This window comes from Ranitomeya imitator, chromosome 8, assembly GCF_032444005.1.
Source record: "Ranitomeya imitator isolate aRanImi1 chromosome 8, aRanImi1.pri, whole genome shotgun sequence".
Lineage (NCBI taxonomy): Eukaryota > Metazoa > Chordata > Amphibia > Anura > Dendrobatidae > Ranitomeya > Ranitomeya imitator.
Window position 1 is genome coordinate 90,944,196 of NC_091289.1, and position 15,380 is coordinate 90,959,575.

A 15,380-nucleotide genomic window follows, 5' to 3' on the forward strand; every position below is an offset into this window, starting at 1 on the left:
AATGCCGCTGTCAATCGCAGACAGCGGCATTTAACTACCGCTTCCGGCCGGGCGGCCGGAAATGACATCATCGCCGACCCCCGTCACATGATCGGGGGTCGGCGATGCGTCAGGATGGTGACCATAGAGGTCCTAGAGACCTCTATGGTTACTGATGACCGGTAGCTGTGAGCGCCACCCTGTGGTCGGCGCTCACAGCACACCTCCATTTCTGCTACATAGCAGCGATCAGCAGATCGCTGCTATGTAGCAGAGCCGATCGCGTTGTGCCTGCTTCTAGCCTCTCACGGAGGCTATTGAAGCATGGCAAAAGTAAAAAAAAAAAGTTAAAAAAAATGTGAAAAAAATAAAAAAAAATAAAAGTTTAAATCACCCCCCTTTCGCCCCAATCAAAATAAATCAATAAAAAAAAATCAAATCTACACATATTTGGTATCGCGGCGCTCAGAATCGCCCGTTCTATCAATTAAAAAAAAGCATTAACCTGATCGCTAAACGGCGTAGCGAGAAAAAAATTTGAAACGCCAGAATTACGTTTTTTAGGTCACCGCGACATTGCATTAAAATGTAATAACGGGCGATCAAAAGAACGTATCTGCACCAAAATGCTATCATTAAAAACGCCAGCTTGGCACGCAAAAAATAAGCCCTCAACCGACCCCAGATCACGAAAAATGGAGACGCTACGAGTATCGGAAAATGGCGCAATTTTTTTTTGTTTTTTTTTAGCAAAGTTTAGAATTTTTTTTCACCACTTAGATAAAAAATAACCTAGACATGTTAGGTGTCTATGAACTCGTACTGACCTGGAGAATCATAATGGCAGGGCAGTTTTAGCATTTAGTGAACCTAGCAAAAAAGCCAAACAAAAACCAAGTGTGGGATTGCACTTTTTTTGCAATTTCACCGCACTTGGATTTTTTTCCCGTTTTCTAGTACACGACATGCTAAAACCAATGATGTCGTTCAAAAGTACAACTCGTCCCGCAAAAAATAAGCCCTCACATGGCCAAATTGACGGAAAAATAAAAAAGTTATGGCTCTGGGAAGGAGGGGAGTGAAAAACGAACACGGAAAAACGAAAAATCTCAAGGTCATGAAGGGGTTAAGGAGCATCATTTGACTTTCTGAATGTAAAATTTCCTGGAATCATTAGCAGGCATCATGTCCCGTTTGAGGAGCCCCTGATGTGCCTAAACATTGTAACATAGTAACATAGTAACATAGTTAGTAAGGCTGAAAAAAGACATTTGTCCATCCAGTTCAGCCTATATTCCATCATAATAAATCCCCAGATCTACGTCCTTCTACAGAACCTAATAATTGTATGATACAATATTGTTCTGCTCCAGGAAGACATCCAGGCCTCTCTTGAACCCCTCGACTGAGTTCGCCATCACCACCTCCTCAGGCAAGCAATTCCAGATTCTCACTGCCCTAACAGTAAAGAATCCTCTTCTATGTTGGTGGAAAAACCTTCTCTCCTCCAGACGCAAAGAATGCCCCCTTGTGCCCGTCACCTTCCTTGGTATAAACAGATCCTCAGCGAGATATTTGTATTGTCCCCTTATATACTTATACATGGTTATTAGATCGCCCCTCAGTCGTCTTTTTTCTAGACTAAATAATCTTAATTTTGCTAATCTATCTGGGTATTGTAGTTCTCCCATCCCCTTCATTAATTTTGTTGCCCTCCTTTGTACTCTCTCTAGTTCCATTATATCCTTCCTGAGCACCGGTGCCCAAAACTGGACACAGTACTCCATGTGCGGTCTAACTAGGGATTTGTACAGAGGCAGTATAATGCTCTCATCATGTGTATCCAGACCTCTTTTAATGCACCCCATGATCCTGTTTGCCTTGGCAGCTGCTGCCTGGCACTGGCTGCTCCAGGTAAGTTTATCATTAACTAGGATCCCCAAGTCCTTCTCCCTGTCAGATTTACCCAGTGGTTTCCCGTTCAGTGTGTAATGGTGATATTGATTCCTTCTTCCCATGTGTATAACCTTACATTTATCATTGTTAAACCTCATCTGCCACCTTTCAGCCCAAGTTTCCAACTTATCCAGATCCATCTGTAGCAGAATACTATCTTCTCTTGTATTAACTGCTTTACATAGTTTTGTATCATCTGCAAATATCGATATTTTACTGTGTAAACCTTCTACCAGATCATTAATGAATATGTTGAAGAGAACAGGTCCCAATACTGACCCCTGCGGTACCCCACTGGTCACAGCGACCCAGTTCGAGACTATACCATTTATAACCACCCTCTGCTTTCTATCACTAAGCCAGTTACTAACCCATTTACACACATTTTCCCCCAGACCAAGCATTCTCATTTTGTGTACCAACCTCTTGTGCGGCACGGTATCAAACGCTTTGGAAAAATCGAGATATACCACGTCCAATGACTCACCGTGGTCCAGCCTATAGCTTACCTCTTCATAAAAACTGATTAGATTAGTTTGACAGGAGCGATTTCTCATAAACCCATGCTGATATGGAGTTAAACAGTTATTCTCATTGAGATAATCCAGAATAACATCCTTCAGAAACCCTTCAAATATTTTACCAACAATAGAGGTTAGACTTACTGGCCTATAATTTCCAGGTTCACTTTTAGAGCCCTTTTTGAATATTGGCACCACATTTGCTATGCGCCAGCCCTGCGGAACAGACCCTGTCGCTATAGAGTCCCTAAAAATAAGAAATAATGGTTTATCTATTACATTACTTAGTTCTCTTAGTACTCGTGGGTGTATGCCATCCGGACCCGGAGATTTATCTATTTTAATCTTATTTAGCCGGTTTCGCACCTCTTCTTGGGTTAGATTGGTGACCCTTAATATAGGGTTTTCATTGTTTCTTGGGATTTCATCTAGCATTTCATTTTCCACCATGAATACCGTGGAGAAGAAGGTGTTTAATATGTTAGCTTTTTCCTCGTCATCTACAACCATTCTTTCCTCACTATTTTTTAAGGGGCCTACATTTTCAGTTTTTATTCTTTTACTATTGATATAGTTGAAGAACAGTTTGGGATTAGTTTTACTCTCCTTAGCAATGTGCTTCTCTGTTTCCTTTTTGGCAGCTTTAATTAGTTTTTTAGATAAAGCATTTTTCTCCCTATAGTTTTTTAGAGCTTCAATGGTGCCATCCTGCTTTAGTAGTGCAAATGCTTTCTTTTTACTGTTAATTGCCTGTCTTACTTCTTTGTTTAGCCACATTGGGTTTTTCCTATTTCTAGTCCTTTTATTCCCACAAGGTATAAACCGCTTACAGTGCCTATTTAGGATGTTCTTAAACATTTTCGATTTATTATCTGTATTCTTATTTCTGAGGATATTGTCCCAGTCTACCAGATTAAGGGCATCTCTAAGCTGGTCAAACTTTGCCTTCCTAAAGTTCAGTGTTTTTGTGACTCCCAGACAAGTCCCCCTAGTGAAAGACAGGTGAAACTGTACAATATTGTGGTCGCTATTTCCTAGATGCCCGACCACCTGCAGATTTGTTATTCTGTCAGGTCTATTAGATAGTATTAGGTCTAAAAGTGCTGCACCTCTGGTTGGATTCTGCACCAATTGTGAAAGATAATTTTTCTTGGATATTAGCAGAAACCTGTTGCCTTTATGGGTTTCACAGGTTTCTGTTTCCCAGTTAATATCCGGGTAGTTAAAGTCCCCCATAACCAGGACCTCATTATGGGTTGCAGCTTCATCTATCTGCTTTAGAAGTAGACTTTCCATGGTTTCTGTTATATTTGGGGGTTTGTAACAGACCCCAATGAGAATTTTGTTACCATTTTTCCCTCCATGAATTTCGACCCATATGGACTCGACATCCTCATTCCCTTCGCTAATATCCTCCCTTAAAGTGGACTTTAGACAAGACTTTACATAGAGACAAACCCCTCCTCCTCTCCGATTTTTACGATCCTTTCTAAACAGACTGTAACCCTGTAAGTTAACTGCCCAGTCATAGCTTTCATCTAACCATGTCTCGGTTATTCCCACTATGTCAAAGTTTCCTGTAGATATTTCTGCTTCTAGTTCTTCCATCTTGTTTGTCAGGCTTCTGGCGTTTGCGAGCATGCAGTTTAGAGGATTTTGTTTTGTTCCAATCTCCTCGCTGTGGATTGTTTTAGAAATGTTCTTACCTCCCTTCTGAGTATGTTTTCCTGGGTCTTCTTTGTTCGAGTCTAATGTTTTTCTTCCCGTCCCCTCTTCTTCTAGTTTAACGCCCTCCTGATGAGTGTAGCGAGTCTTCTGGCGAATGTGTGTTTCCCAGGTTTGTTGAGGTGTAGTCCGTCTCTGGCGAGGAGTCCATCGTACAAGTAATTCACACCGTGGTCCAGGAATCCGAATCCTTGTTGTCTGCACCATCGTCTTAGCCAGTTGTTTGCATCAAGGATCCTGTTCCATCTCCTGGTGCCATACCCATCTACTGGAAGGATAGAAGAAAAAACTACCTGTGCATCCAGTTCCTTTACTTTCTTCCCCAACTCTTCAAAGTCCTTGCAGATTGTCGGTAGGTCCTTCCTTGCCGTGTCATTGGTGCCAACATGTATCAGAAGAAATGGGTGGACGTCCTTGGAGCTGAAGAGCTTTGGTATCCTATCGGTCACATCCTTGATCATCGCACCTGGAAGGCAGCATACTTCTCTTGCAGTTATGTCCAGTCTGCAGATGGCTGCTTCTGTGCCTCTCAGTAGTGAGTCTCCCACCACCACCACTCTTCGTTGCTTCTTGGCTGTACTTTTTGCTGTCACTTGTTGCTGTGTGCCCTTTTCTTTTTTGCTTGCTGGTATTGCTTCATCCTTAGGTGTGCCATCTTCATCCTCTACAAAGATTTGATATCGGTTCTTCAGTTGTGTGGTTGGTGATTTCTCCATGGTCTTCTTGCTTCTTTTGGTCACATGCTTCCACTCATCTGCTTTTGGAGGTTCTCTGACACTTTTTTCACCTTCTGTGACCAGTAGAGATGCTTCTGTTCTGTCTAGGAAGTCTTCATTCTCTTTGATGAGTTTCAAAGTTGCTATTCTTTCTTCCAGACTCCGCACCTTTTCTTCTAAAAGGGCCACTAGTCTACACTTCTGACAGGTGAAATTCGATTCTTCTTCTGGTCGATCTGTGAACATGTAGCACATGCTGCAGCTCACCATGTAGGTTGTCACATCTGCCATGTTGCTCAAAGATCCTGCTGACTTGCTGTGTGTTTTCCTTCTTGTGTAATCTACTCAGCCAAGCTTTCTTGCAATAATGTCCTACAGGCAAAAATTCGGTTTGGTGATGCTTTCCAAGCAGCTGGTCCCGGCTGTACCCAACGATCTTCTAGCTGAGGGAGACTCTTCGCTTTTCCCAGAAGGCCCCTGGAATATGCAAATTATCCTCCTGAAGCTTGAATCCCTGGTTTGGTGATGCTTTCCAAGCAGCTGGTCCCGGCTGTACCCAACGATCTTCTAGCTGAGGGAGACTCTTCGCTTTTCCCAGAAGGCCCCTGGAATATGCAAATTATCCTCCTGAAGCTTGAATCCCTGGTTTGGTGATGCTTTCCAAGCAGCTGGTCCCGGCTGTACCCAACGATCTTCTAGCTGAGGGAGACTCTTCGCTTTTCCCAGAAGGCCCCTGGAATATGCAAATTATCCTCCTGAAGCTTGAATCCCTGGTTTGGTGATGCTTTCCAAGCAGCTGGTCCCGGCTGTACCCAACGATCTTCTAGCTGAGGGAGACTCTTCGCTTTTCCCAGAAGGCCCCTGGAATATGCAAATTATCCTCCTGAAGCTTGAATCCCTGGTTTGGTGATGCTTTCCAAGCAGCTGGTCCCGGCTGTACCCAACGATCTTCTAGCTGAGGGAGACTCTTCGCTTTTCCCAGAAGGCCCCTGGAATATGCAAATTATCCTCCTGAAGCTTGAATCCCTGGTTTGGTGATGCTTTCCAAGCAGCTGGTCCCGGCTGTACCCAACGATCTTCTAGCTGAGGGAGACTCTTCGCTTTTCCCAGAAGGCCCCTGGAATATGCAAATTATCCTCCTGAAGCTTGAATCCCTGGTTTGGTGATGCTTTCCAAGCAGCTGGTCCCGGCTGTACCCAACGATCTTCTAGCTGAGGGAGACTCTTCGCTTTTCCCAGAAGGCCCCTGGAATATGCAAATTATCCTCCTGAAGCTTGAATCCCTGGTTTGGTGATGCTTTCCAAGCAGCTGGTCCCGGCTGTACCCAACGATCTTCTAGGTGAGGGAGACTCTTCGCTTTTCCCAGAAGGCCCCTGGAATATGCAAATTATCCTCCTGAAGCTTGAATCCCTGGTTTGGTGATGCTTTCCAAGCAGCTGGTCCCGGCTGTACCCAACGATCTTCTAGCTGAGGGAGACTCTTCGCTTTTCCCAGAAGGCCCCTGGAATATGCAAATTATCCTCCTGAAGCTTGAATCCCTGGTTTGGTGATGCTTTCCAAGCAGCTGGTCCCGGCTGTACCCAACGATCTTCTAGCTGAGGGAGACTCTTCGCTTTTCCCAGAAGGCCCCTGGAATATGCAAATTATCCTCCTGAAGCTTGAATCCCTGGTTTGGTGATGCTTTCCAAGCAGCTGGTCCCGGCTGTACCCAACGATCTTCTAGCTGAGGGAGACTCTTCGCTTTTCCCAGAAGGCCCCTGGAATATGCAAATTATCCTCCTGAAGCTTGAATCCCTGGTTTGGTGATGCTTTCCAAGCAGCTGGTCCCGGCTGTACCCAACGATCTTCTAGCTGAGGGAGACTCTTCGCTTTTCCCAGTGGAAACTCCCCTCAAATGCCTCAATTTTGGGACCTATAGAATTTGTTTAGATGTGTGTGGTGAGCACCTTGTGTGCTTCACAGAAGTTTATAATGCTCAACCATGAAAATAAAAAAATAACATTTTCCCCACAAAAATGTTATTTTAGACCCAAAGTTTGTATTTGTATAAGGGTAACAGGAGAAATTGCACCATAAAATTTGTAGTGCAATTACTTCTGAGTATGTCGATACCCCATATGAGGGAGAAACCTACTGTTTGGGTGCATGGCAGAGCTCGGAAGCGAAGGGCATCACATGACTTTTCGAATGTAAAATTTCCTGGAATCATCAGCGGATGTCATGTCCCATTTGGAGAGCCCCTGATGTGCCTAAACAGTGAAAATCCCACACAATTGACCCTATTTTGGAAACTATACCCCTCAAGGAATGTATTTAGATGTGTGATGAGCTCCTTGAATCCCCAGGTGCTTCACAGAAGTTTATAACATTGAGCCATGAAAATAAAAAAAATCAAATTTTCTCCACAAAAATGTTAATTTGGCCCCAAATTTTGCATTTTCGTTAGGGAAACAAGAGAAATTTTACCATACAATTTGTTGTGCAATTTCTCCTGAGTACACCGATGCCCTATATGTTGAGGAATACTACTGTTGAGGTACAGTGCAAAGCTCAGAAGAGAAAAAAGGCGCCATATTGGAGTACAGAATTTGCTGGAATGGTTTGAGAGTGCCATGCCACATTGGCAGAGGCCCTGAGGTGCCAGAACAAAAGAACACATGTGAACTCATTTTACAAACTACACTCCCCAATTAATTCATCTACAGTCATGGACAAAAATTTTGAGAATGAGACAAATATTAATTTTTCCAAAGTCTACTGCTTCATTTTTTCTAATGGCAATTTGCATATACTCCTGAATGTCAGAGTGATCTGCTTAACAGCAATTACTGTACTTGAAAAGTCAATATTTGCCCAGAAAATGAACTTTAACCCCCAAAACACATTTCAACATCATTGCAGTCCTGCCTTAAAAGGAGCAGCTAACATCGTTTTAGTGATTGATCCATTAACACAGGTGTGGGTGTTGATGAGGACAGGGCTGGCGATCAATCAGTCATGATTAAGTAAGAATTACATCACTGGACACTTTAAAAGGAGGCTGGTGCTTGGTATCATTGTTTCTCTTCAGTTAACCATGGTTATCTCTAACGAAACACGTGCAGCCATCATTGCACTGCACAAAAATGGCCTAACAGGGAAGAGTATCGCAGCTACAAAGATTGCACCTCAGTCAACAATCTATCGCATCATCAAGAACTTCAAGGAGAGAGCTTCCATTGTTGTCAAAAAGGCTCCAGGGCGCCCAAGAAAGACCAGCAAGCGCCAGGACCGTATCTTAAAACTGTTTCAGCTGCAGGATCGGACTACCAGCAGTGCCGAGCTTGCTCAGGAATGGCAGCAGGCTGGTGTGAGTGCTTCTGCACGCACTGTGAGGCGGAGACTCTTTGAGCAAGGCCTGGTTTCAAGGAGGGCAGCAAAGAAGCCACTTCTCTCCAGAAAAAAACATCAGGGACTGACTGATATTCTGCAAAAGGTACAGGGAGTGGACTGCTGAGGACTGGGGCAAAGTCATTTTCTCTGATGAATCTCCTTTTCGATTGTTTGGAACATCTGGAAAGCAGCTTATTCGGAGAAGAAGAGGTGAGCGCTACCACCAGTCTTGTCTCATGCCAACTGTAAAGCATCCTGAAACCATTCATGTGTGGGGTTGCTTCTCAGCCAAGGGAATCGGCTCACTCACAGTCTTGCCTAAAAACACAGCCATGAATAAAGAATGGTACCAGAATGTCCTCCAAGAGCAACTTCTCCCAACCGTCCAAGAGCAGTTTGGCGCCCAACAATGCCTTTTCCAGCATGATGGAGCACCTTGACATAAAGCAAAGGTGATAACTAAATGGCTCATGGAACAAAACATAGAGATTTTGGGTCCATGGCCTGGAAACTCCCCAGATCTTACTCCCATTGAGAACTTGTGGTCAATCATCAAGAGACGGGTGGACAAACAAAAACCAACAAATTCTGGCAAAATGCAAGCATTGATTATGCAAGAATGGACTGCTATCAGTCAAGATTTGGTCCAGAAGTTGATTGAGAGCATGCCAGGGAGAATTGCAGAGGTCTTGAAGAAGGGTCAACACTGCAAATATTGACTTGCTGCATTAACTCATTCTAACTGTCAATATAACCTATTGGTACTCATAATATGATTGCAATTATATTTCTGTATGTGATATAAACATCAGACAAACACTAATAAAAACCAGAGGGCAGCAGATCATGTGAAAATATAATTTTGGTGTCATTCTCAAAAATTTGGGCCATGACTGTAGTGTTGCAGTGACCATATGTGCCTTTCAGAATTTTATACCATTAAGGCCGGTGTCACACTAGAGAGTTTTACGGAAGTATGAGAGGCGCAAAAACTACGCATTGCACACGGACCAATGATTCTCTATGGGGTAGCTCCTATCTGGCGTATATTACGCATCCGTATTTTACGGGCATAGAAAATCGCAGCATGCTGAGTTTGTCAGCGTCTTGTGCAAAAAATCCACCATTGAAAGTCTATGGGTGCGCGAAAAATACGGATTACACACGGACCAACAGTGTGACTTGCGTAAAATACGCAAGAGGTTTGCAGGTGACAGGAAATGTGCCAAGCCCTCAATCAGGAAGCTCAGACATGCTAATTAGCTGAAAAAGCCAGACAGACATCCCGGAAGTCTGCCTCACGCCTCCACGAAGTCTCCTGCAGCATGGCTTCAATTATAAATGTGGACATGCTTCTCATCCTGGTCCAAGAGAGGGCCAAAAACCGGGCAAGGAAAGAGGTTGCTTGGAGGAGTATATGTGGGATCCTTTTCCCAGAATATGAGCAGCGGCCACGTGAGGTCCAGAAGCAAATGAGTAAGTACACTCATGTTTCTCTATTAATTAATATTGTAAACTGCAGTTCCTACATGAATTTGGGCCTATTGTTATTTTCATTAATATTAGCATTATTTATTTATATAGCATCATTAATTACATGGTGCTGGACATGAGAAAGGTGTCACGTACAGAGTTATAGATGTCGCTTACAGTAACCAAATTTACAATGACAGACTGCTACAGAGGGGAGAGGACCTTGTCCTTGTGGCCTTACATTCTATGTATTTTCCCTTATATCGTATTGTGCTGTTTGTGTTCACAATATTTATATTGATGATCTTTTTTAAGAAATGAAGGTTACTAGGCCACATTAATAATAATAATATTAATAATAATAATCATTTTTATTTACATAGCGCCAACAAATTCCGCAGCACTTTACAATTAAGCGGGGACATGTACAGACAATAAATTCAGTACAAGTTAAGACAATTTAAACAGTGAGATTAGGGGTGAGGTCCCTGCTCGCAAGCTTACAATCTACAAGGAAATGGGGGGACACAATAGGTGAAAAGTGCTTGTTATTTCAGATCTGGCAATTATAATAAATAGGGATTTTCATATAAAGCTGCATGATCCGGTTATCAGCCGTGTGTTTAAGTGCAATAGTCAGGTATCAAGTGCAGTTATCATGTGCATGGAGGGTGTGGAGACAGATGAATAGTAGGGTGCAGAACATTAAAATCTGTTAAATCACTGACACCTTGTGTTAACACTGTGCACAATGGCCTTATACATTATTTTATTATTTTTCATTGCAGTGGAAGATGTTATGAGACGATGGCGCAGCATACGCGGCCGGTATAGGAGAGAAAGGCAGCAGCGGGCCAGGACTGGGTCAGCAGCACCTTAAAAAAAGCGAAAATATATATATTATGACAGACTCTCCTTTTTGGATCCCAGTATGGACCTGAGACCGTAAGTAAAAACATCAAAACACATTAAACATATATTTTTAAAGGTTAAATTTTAAATTTAATTTACTTTTTCTTATACTTTACTAACAGAACACAGTCCAACCTCACTGAGAGGGAGACCGTCTCAGACTCTGAGGTCATGATAGATCCTGTTGGGAAAGGAGAAGAGGTGACTGGCCCATCTTCGGATCCTTCCAGGGACATCCCTCCTGGAACTTCTTCATTTTCACCACAAGATCCGGCAACAACTGGCCAAGAAGCTGCACTACCACCCACAGCAGCACCATTTCCAGTAAGCCAGGATGATCCTGGAAACAGTAGTAGCCCTACTGTGCCATTGGAGACATCCCCACAGCCTGCTGTCATTTCCCGCTGTGGCCGCAGAAGGAGAGAGCTGCAAGAAAGTCGCAGGACTCTGGGGTCCTTTATTATTTGGCCAGCGCTGCTCTGGATGATGGTGAGGAGGCCTATGCGAGGAGCCTGGCCCGGTACCTCCGTCCCATACCCCGTGAAGTGAGGCTACGTGTGAGAGGTTTTTTTCAAATACTTATTGATGCATGTACCCACCCAAAAGAACCGTAATGAATTGTTTAAGTTCATTGAGAGGTGGCAGCTGTCAGCACGTAACGTCCTGCACCTTCCAACATCTCAACAGCTGCATGCTCAACAAGTATTTGAAGCACCCCTCCATGTGTGCCTACCCCTCTACCCATTCCCACCCAAATCCCACCAAGGCCAGCACATTACCATATGCCATCATGCCATCAACCTTCCCAATATGGCCACTTGTACAGACCCAATGCTGGAGGCTGGTCCCAACCTGGGTTTGATCAACATGGCCATATTGGGGGGGGGTATGAGGCAAGGCTTTTTTTCCAACCTCATGAGGGCCAAACTCATAACCCATATGGCCAATACCCAAGTGGCCAATATGAGCAAGGGCAGCATTTTGATCAGGGACAGACATCATACACACAGGGTGATGGACAATTGACCCAGCAAAGGCCACCTGACAGGACCCTGAGCTGCCGCCATCACCTCCGACATCTTACAGGAATCTGTCATTCAAAATGTTTTCTTGTGTTAATATTTTTGTTTGCTAACTATGTTTTGGTTTTACTCTGCTGTGATAGCACTTTGTTGTATTTTTCTAAAAAAAAAGGGTTATTGTCAAGTTTATGAACCCAAAAAAACCATATGATATTAATATGGTGTTTAACCCCAAAAAACGCTTTTGATATAATAAAAATATAGAGTTAAAAGTAAATTTATTTTTGGTGGACTAATCATTACAACATTATACTCAATTACTAGGTTCCTAAACATCTGTTAAATAAGTCATTGAAACACACATAGTTAAGTAAATTAAGTAATTTATGCATTTTTTAAGGGAAAATATATAGTTATAAAGGAAAAAACTACAACATAGAGACAGCATTATCTTGCCAGGGAGTAGCACCCTGAGGAGAAATAAAATAATCTGTAAAAATATCCATAACTTTTATGCCAGAAAGGGGATGCCGCTGAGGAAGGACTTGTGTTGTAGGACTATCCACATTGTCCAACATGCCTTTACCACTGTCAACTGAGCAGCACTCATGAATTCTTGTGAAGTTGTGTAAAACAACACAAGCTTTTATGTCTTCATTAACATTTGCCTCACTCAGCTGAATGGCAGACTGGAGTACACGCCATTTGGAAGACATAATGCCAAAGGCGCACTCCACCAGTCGCCGCGCCCGTGAAAGTCTGACATTAAACACCCGCCGCCGGTGGTCCAGGTTGCATCGGGGATGAGGCCTCATGACATTCCTGCTCAATTGGAAGGCCTCATCCGCCACAAGTACATATGGGACTGCTTCAGCATTGGAGCCTGGGAGTTGTTGTGGTGGTGGGAGGTCCAACAGGTTTTCACGTAGCCGCCGACCCATAATGGACGCATTGAAGACTCTAGAGTCTCCAGTTCGCCCATAGGCCCCAATTTCTACAATTATAAACCTGTAGTTACTGTCAACTACAGCTAGCAGAACTACAGAGAAAAACTGCTTATAATTGTAGAATTGGGAGCCCGAGTACAGAGGCTTACACACCCTGATATGTTTCCCATCCAGGGCTCCAATACAGTGAGGAAAATCACAAGAGTCAGTAAATCCATGGGCTATTTTGAGCCAATCCTCCCTTTTGGGCTCCGGCATCACAAGTTCGTGTAGTTTGTCCCATATTTGAACACATGTATTACGCACAATGCTGGAAATAGTGGACCGCCCAATCAGAAATTCCAGATGTATTCCGGCATGAGACAATCCAGTTGACAGGAACCTGAAAGCACACCAAAAATAAAAACATTAGCAATGTTACAATGCTTGGTCAAAACGATAGTAACGCAAACTAATATGAGGAAATAAAAAGGCAGGAGAGCAGTGTACCTTACAAAATTTACACTGGGTAATAACATTTAACATTTACTACATATTTGTATCTTATTTATTAAAAATCTATTAATATAATTTAAATCTCATGCTAGTAAAAGCAAAATAGTACCAAAAACATCATCAACATATAGTATGTGAGGATGGTGAATACATACCGTAAGGTAAGAGAAGACGTTCCTATGTGGATATGCATTTCCGCATCCTGGTATCCTGATACGTTATTCCTGGACGTACTGTCTCCAACAAGATATCAAAGGTGGGTATTGTCATGCGACAGTACTGGAAGAATATGTCCGGATGTGTCCGCAGAGCTGAATAGAGCCTGTGAAAATGCCCTTTAGTGAGGCGTTGCCGCAAAAGTGGATGCACCCACATTCTTCTTCTCCTCCTTCGCGGATCAACTATCACGGGGTATGGCTGACCAAAGCGGCATGACGAGACCCAATTAAATAACACCCACTGAGTTGGTGTGACTTGTAGGTCACACATTGCCCAAGTACCACCAAAACACCTACACAAGCATAGCAACAAAATGGCAATATGGGAGGGTTCCACCTGTTGTAGAGGCCTTAAATAGGGTTTATGCTGATGATTTAAATTATTTTCAGGCCTCAAAACCGTTAAATGTCCATTTTGTAAGGTTGCGTAAAAAAATGCATTACGAATGCCAAACGGATTACATACGGAGGTTTACATGCGTAAAATGCGCAGCCACACCTTACCTACGGATGACATACGGATCACTGTTTTGGGATCATTTCTAAATATTACGCCTGTAAAAAACGGACCGTATTTTCATACACCAAGTGTGACGTGGGCCTAAGGGTGAAGAAAGAACAAATATATATATATATATATATATATATATATATATATATATATATATATATATATATGTTAACCACTAAAAAGTTGTTTTAGCCCCAAATTATTATTTTTTCTAATAGGGCTAATATGATTATCTTTTTTTACAACAAACTGAGGTACATTTTTTTCTGAGTGCACCAATAGCCTACATGTAATCTGGAAATATTTTTCAGGCACAGTGCAAAGCTCAGAAGGCAAGAAGCGCCAGATTTTACTGTTATGGCTTGCAGGTGCCAAGGCCAACTGGGAGAGTCCATGAGGTTCCAGAACAGCAGAACCCCCCATAAGTGACCCCATTTTACAAACTACACCTCTCAATGAATTGATCTAGGGGTGCAGTGATCATATTGACACCATGGGTGTGTCACAAAATTTTATATCATTGAGCAGTGAAGAAAAAATAACGGCATTTTTATGACCAAAACTTAAAAATATCACCATAATTTGCCCCACAATTTGTATTGAATGTGACAATACCCCATATGTGGCTGTACAGTACTACTTAGCCATATGGAGACTTAGGAGGAATGGAGCGCTATTTGCCTTTTGGAGAGCAGATTTTCCTAGAACAGCTTGTAGACTCCATATACAGAGCCCCTAATTGCTAGAAGAGCAGAATCCCTCCTCAAGTTATCCCATTTTGGAAATTATACCCCTTGGGGAATTTATCTTGAGGTGTAGTGACTATTTTGACTCCATGGGTATTTTCCAGAAACAAGCAGCAAGAAACGTTGCCAAGTGAAAATTGTAAACTGCCATTGTAGTGACCAGTACGCTGTAGTGACCAGTACATGGCAGTCACCAGTATATTATGCCCAGCATGTGCTTCTGAAGACATCCACCCATAAGTTAGGTGGGCTCGCATCACTTCAGACCTTCAAATATCTTCTGATGATACGCACCCATAAATTAAGTGCCTTCTCTCCATTACAAAAATGCCACACATGTGGCTGCTTACTGTGGTTTAAGCACAGTGGGGCTCAGAAGGATGGAGTATTTTGATTTGGGAGGACTGAATTCACTTGATTTTATTTATGGGGCGGGATCCATGTCACTTTTTCAGAGCTTTTGTTCTACGAGCAGCCTGGGAAACCCATATAGTTTCAGTGACAGATGACAGACCAGAGTGGGGACTTGTTTTGTGCAGGATAAATTAAGGTTTTTATTGGTAACATTTTGGGGTACATACCATTTTTTCATCGCTTCCAGTATAAGGCTGGATCACATTCTTGTGTTCTACGATGAGCACTTACGTCTGGGTTTCAGTATAAATTACTCAAAAATGTGATTCAAATGAAACCTCCAACAGAACCACCCACCATAATAAGGTAGATGGAGAAACTTTGGAGTCCATTTGGCATCTGCTCTGGTGGTATCTATCTTTTTAGGCATGCA

General features: G+C 42.8%; 1 protein-coding gene across 7 annotated transcripts in view; it reads left to right on the forward strand.

The window, feature by feature from the left end:
* PDE4DIP (phosphodiesterase 4D interacting protein) overlaps window positions 1-15,380 on the forward strand; it is a 1,776,665-nt gene that overhangs the window by 1,274,480 nt on the left and 486,805 nt on the right. The window lies entirely within an intron of this gene.